A 6,000-nucleotide genomic window follows, 5' to 3' on the forward strand; every position below is an offset into this window, starting at 1 on the left:
ATATTATATATGTATAACTTAAATGTCAGTCTTACCGTTAGTATGCCTCATTCATGAACCGGTCTATAACGGGTGTTTAAGGAAGTGGCCTGTAAAATGATCGTCATTGGGTATCCACTCTTACCTACCGCACTCTTGACTAGTAGAGGGTCGTTAGCTGAACGGGTAGGATAGGGCAAATCTTTTCCATTAAAAGTATAATGAATCATAAAGTAACTAAATGTTGTTACAAAATTCCCAATCTTAGTTACCTTAGGCAAAAGTGAATTGATGCGATTCCATGAAATTACACTTTGTACCCTTGCTAAGACGTTATTGGAGCGTGTGTGGTTAACCGTCACACTAAATGGGTTCTAAGCAAATGTAGCAAAGGGTGACTCGATGTTTGTCATAGTTCGGTGGAGCGTGTGTGGTTAACGGACACATCAAATAGAAGACTGTAAAATTGGGGGCACCATGTAAGTTTGCATGATTATTCACACCCTGTTTTGTGATCCTCGGTATCCCAGTCACAAATCGAGGGGCATATCGAGATTTAAACATGCCATTGAAAAGTTCAATGAATCTCAAAGGATCTAGGAGTTTTCAATACATTTAAAACTTAATCTCTTTTTCGTTTTTCATGGTGGAAAATTAGTGAATCGTCATTCACTTACCTTTAAATGTTCTGCAATTTTGGTTACAATATCCCTCTCCCAAGTTGTAGAGTATTGTGTTGGGTCCTAGCCTTAATATCTCATTTAGGTGTTTTATTAAGGACTCAATCAATCAAGTAACTTGAATTTTCTCCCATTTTGTAGATGTCAAAGTATGACAACTATAGTTTTCCCAAATCCCGTGGAACAAGCTTTCCACATGAAGATGATATTCCACGATTCGATCAAGGAACACGGGATTATGCTCCACTTCCTCCACCTCCTCCTATTGTTTTCCCTAACCCACAAGTTCAAAGGCTTTAAAAGTTCAAGCTCACTCAAGCCCTTTTTGGCAAGTAAACATGAAGAAGGAAATTCAGTGTGTGCACACGTCTTATAGATGAAGTCACACATTGATAGGTTAAGAATGTTGGGAGTCGTTGTCTGTGAGAAGTTGGCTGTTGACTGGGTTCTTCAGACGCTTCCTGACTCATATTGTGAGTTCGTAAGAGAATACTATATGATAGACCACGACGTGACCCTCATCGATCTTGCCTATTTGCTTGTTGCTGTTGAATCAACAACGATTTGGCGCACTGGAGAAGCAAAGTTGTTTGGTGGATATGCCTTCCAAACCTCTATGGACATAGGCAATGGAAACGAGAAGCATGCCATGGTTGAAAAGTTTGATCATAAGAGAAAGGAAAAGTTTGAAGTAGTTTCGTATGCTGTTCCAAAAGAGTCAATTTGCTTTTATTGCCAAGATAAGAGGCATTGGAGACGAAGCTGTCCTGTCTACCTGAGAGATCTAAGAGATGGGAGAGTCAAGACGTATGACTCTGCTTCAGGTAAAATCTATTAACTAACTCTATAAGTTCCTATTTTTATTCTTCATACACTATGTGATAAGATTACATTTTTGATGTTTTGTAGAATCGAAGAAAAGAAAGGGAGCTTAAAGGAAGAAGTGAGTTGAGTCTGATTGCGAAGAAATGGATTTTTATCGCATGGATTCAAAGATCGGATTTTAAGCTGCTCCTTTAGAGTTAGGATAGATTGCTAAGAAATGTAATAGCATAGTTTTTCAATTGAGTTACGTTGTAAGGACAAATTTTTCCGCAATGAAATAAATTTTGATTTTGTCTTATTTATTTATCCTTGCAATGACATGTATGAAAAATTGATGTTTGTGTATTTCTATTATTAGCAATGTTGAAATGGATGTGATTCTTAGTTATGTTATTTATGGTAGTGTCATAACTTTCTAAGTAAGGAAAGATTCACAACGCCCAAGTTCAATTGGACAGAAACTTGGATTCATACAACTTGTATTGTATGATGTATGGAAATCTTGGTACTTAAGTAATTAAGACTAATTCATTGTTCACATAAGTATGTGAGTCAAGTGAAGGACTAAAGGAACTAGTACACAATGTTGTGCACTAGTCAAGTCCACCATAAATAATAATAACATTATTCGTCATGATTTACTAAAGATCTAGTAAATGTGGTTATACTTACAAGATTAAGTGTATTTCTGAATCATTGAAAAGTTTCAATGAATGGCAGAACAAATAAGTAGAATCAATGAAGGCAGAAAGATAAAAAGTTTCTCCAATCTAAGAAGAAGGGAGAGTACTTTTGTATCATGTTTTGTGATCATCTTGGTAATCGTAAGAACGATATTACAATTTATCCTCTAAGGATACCTTAGTGCACTGGTTTGGCTAAGAAGAGGAATGGAGAAATGGTTAAGTCAATAAGATGTATCGTACTTCGTTCCAAAATCAAGTCTTAGAGTCATACTCCAAGATTGTGACTTGAGTGACATAATCTTAAGTAGGAATGTTCTTACACTTTCACATTTTGGAAAGTTATGATATCTTGATCAAGACACATACCAACTAGTACCAAATTGCCTATAGGTTTTGTCTTGATATAGACACACACTAACTCTTGGATATTTGTTTACCAACAAATGTTTTCTTGACAAGAAAATCTAATATGTCAAGAGGTCAGTGGGAGTCTAAAGGTCTTGAAAAGTTTCAAGAACAAATCAAGAAGTAAATCTATAAAACACTAGCACATGACTTAAGGTTTATAACCTATCGTGTTGACAAAATTTTATTTCTATGCCATTCCAGTAAAGTTACTTATGTATATGAGTTCTACGAGTTCTCAAATGAATGTATAAGGTCAAACACCTTGTTCAATGAAAGTACATTAACTAGCATAGGTGAGCTGCTAAATAACTTGGAAGCAATGGTGGGACCCTTGATGGCAAGAAATTAAGAATGAACAAGTTCTGTCCATAAGAGTTTGGATTTGTCACAAACATTATCTTATGATTATGGTTCAAATTCACATGGATAGGAACACAGGCACCATAAAATCTAAGTGTCATAAGGTTTCTCCCCTTCATGAAAATGATTGTGAGGAAACGTTTTCACTAAGAGATATTTTAAGGAGATAGCGATTATGTAAATTTCATTCTCAAATTCGATTATGATTACGGCATCCCTCTTCATAGTTTGAATTGTGAGATTTGGCAATTAGTCTGAACATTTTGGGACTTAGTAATATAAGTTTTGAATTAGTTTAGACACACATGTGAGCTGTCTAAGCAAAGGTGTGTAAGTTTGAGAAGCTTAGATAAAGGCTTATCGAAGCACATCGTATTGGAAATATGGACTTTGGAACTCAATAAGTATTGTCTTTTAGAAGTCCAATTGTTTTCAGAATACGTGTCAAAGCTAGTGGGAGTATAAATGTTATGTTGGAATGGATATAATCATCATGTTAGTGGGAGCATGATTATTTAAGTATTTCAAGTTGGCAATATTAATTATAGAAAAACAAATGTTTCACTTCGCAAAGTTGCAGGGGTTGAAAAATCATTTTTGCTATAATTAAGGGAGAGAATGTTATACTTCGTTTCCAATCTAAAAGCTTATATCGAGAAATTTTAATTGAGTTTAGTTAAGGATATATTTATTATTTGTATTCTCAAAGTTCGATTATGATTACGACATCCCTCTTCATAGTTCGAATTTTGAGAACACGACAAATTGAAATATTATGGCAATATTATAGCAAGAAAATGGTAAAGTATCATGTTTTTCATTATGAATCGTATCACACACGCTTCAGGTATAGGATCGATTGTATATGCTGTAATATTTGATCATTCTAAAATTTTCCAAATGCCTATGGCATTTATAGGGAAAAAGGGAATAGAACCAAATTTGACTAAAATAGTTAAACAACTGTCAAGGACAATCGAAGGTTCGCCAAAGATTGGTCGCTTGTGGACAGTTGGAAGTATAGTCATGGATGGACCATATTGACATTATTATGAATAGATAAGACTCTATTTAGAATGAGTTGTCATATGGAAAATATGGAAATGTTTCCTTATTGGGAGTTGGACGTTAAGAATCTATGTCTAGATTAGAAACTTCTATGCTAGAAGGATGTTCAAAGGAATGTACTTTGAATGTGAGACTTCATGACTATGGAGTTGTCTTGTAACAATCTCCAATAGAGCACTTTGTAATTTCATTGGCAAAGTCTTGGTGACTTTGGCGCTATGATATTACGAAATGACCGTTACATAAAATGTTAGAATCTGACATATTCATGGTTCTAAAAAGCGCGCCATGGCGCGCCTCAAGGCGTGCCATGGCGCAAGGTGTGACGTAGCTGTTACGAAAACGTCCAAGGCGGATTTGTTAAGCGTGGCGCCCAAATAACGTGTCAAGGCGTGCCTTATCGTGTTATGGCGCGAGTTTTTTTCAAGGCGTGGGTTTTTTCGATTTTTTTTTTGTTTTTTTTTTGTTGGGCCTAAAATAATTGTGTTTTTGTTAACTTTTTTATATTAAATATTAATATAACACTTCTAAAAACTTCATATATTTGATAAAATCCAATACTCTAATCTTATACATAAAATAGTCACGCCTTGAAAAACATCATGGCTCGCCAAGGCTTGGCATAACTTAACTTTAACTTCGTTGCCAAGTCACGCCTTGCGTTTTTTAGAACCTTAGACATATTCCATAAGTGGCAAGAATTTGGTATTCTCACACTTGTGGTAAGGATTGGAAATTATGAAATGAGTGTGATTGAAAATGTTATTCAATTATACTATTTCACAAAGTAAGGACCATAGGTAAAAATAGTGTGCATGCTAAGAGCATAGGACAATTGTTGTTATAATTCAAGTAAGAAGTTGATTACCCGAAACAAAAAATAATGAGTAATCAATATGGTGATTAAATAAAAGGTGTTTTATTTATACTCAAAAGTTTGGGGCCATATAAGATTAGTATTATTCTTGTGTTTCACTTTGCATGTTTTGACTTCCCGAATAATAAGATTATTCAAACTCTCCACAGTCGCTCATACTTTGGAAGTAGGTATGAAAGAAGACTGTCATGAATCCGTCTGTAGATTGACTAAAGCATTTAGTCAGAGTAGAAGTTTGTTACAGAGTTCATGAGTGCTGCTATAAGATTAGAGTATTGGATTAAACCCACGCTCACTTGGATCGCTTCATGGATTTTATCATGAGTGATTGGTGAGACGGTAATATCTTATATTCTTGAAACCGAGATGTGTGAGTTGTATCTTACGAGTCGGTTACACATTGATAATATGTAAACGCACCAGTAACTTGGTGTTATAAAACGTATTGTTGTGTGTGATTCGGTGAGTGAGTACAAGCGAGCATTGAGTCGAAGGTTATCCGTTCCTTTTACCCAAAGTGGGATAAAGGCAATATATGTGGGCCCCTCAATGATTTAGTGATGAAACCCTAAGCGCTTGGCCAAGCCGGGACTAAGTTGATGTGTTCAACTATAGTATGTTGTCAGTCGTCATAAATCGGAAATTGGGAAACAACACAAGAACAGAGAGTATGATTAAAATCCATGTCTCAGTTCATACGATATCTAGAATGGAGGAATATATGATCCCTTATCTAAAAGACAAGTTATAGATAAGAGCAGAGTTCGACAGCGTCTTTGAAAGCTACGATTACTAATCGGATTGTACTTACATTATAGTTACTAGACTTATCCAAGTGGGAGACTGTTGGATTAGTGTCTAAACCTATAACTATATTTGGTATGTACTTGACCCGGTTGTACATGGTCCTTTTGGGTTCCCTTCACCAAAGAAACTTGATAGGATGATTTATGGAGAAAGAGGATTAATTATGATTTATTAATATATTATATGAATAATATATTAAAGGAGAAATCATATTGTTTAATTAATATTAGTCAAGAATTAATTGACAGTTAGTTTTGTGACTAAAAGACATTAATTAAACTTAGGGGACTAGAATTGTAATTATAAGATA

The sequence above is a fragment of the Lactuca serriola genome, chromosome 6 (genome assembly GCF_051521515.1).
Source record: "Lactuca serriola cultivar US96UC23 chromosome 6, Lser_US96UC23_V15, whole genome shotgun sequence".
In the NCBI taxonomy this organism is placed as follows: Eukaryota; Viridiplantae; Streptophyta; class Magnoliopsida; order Asterales; family Asteraceae; genus Lactuca; species Lactuca serriola.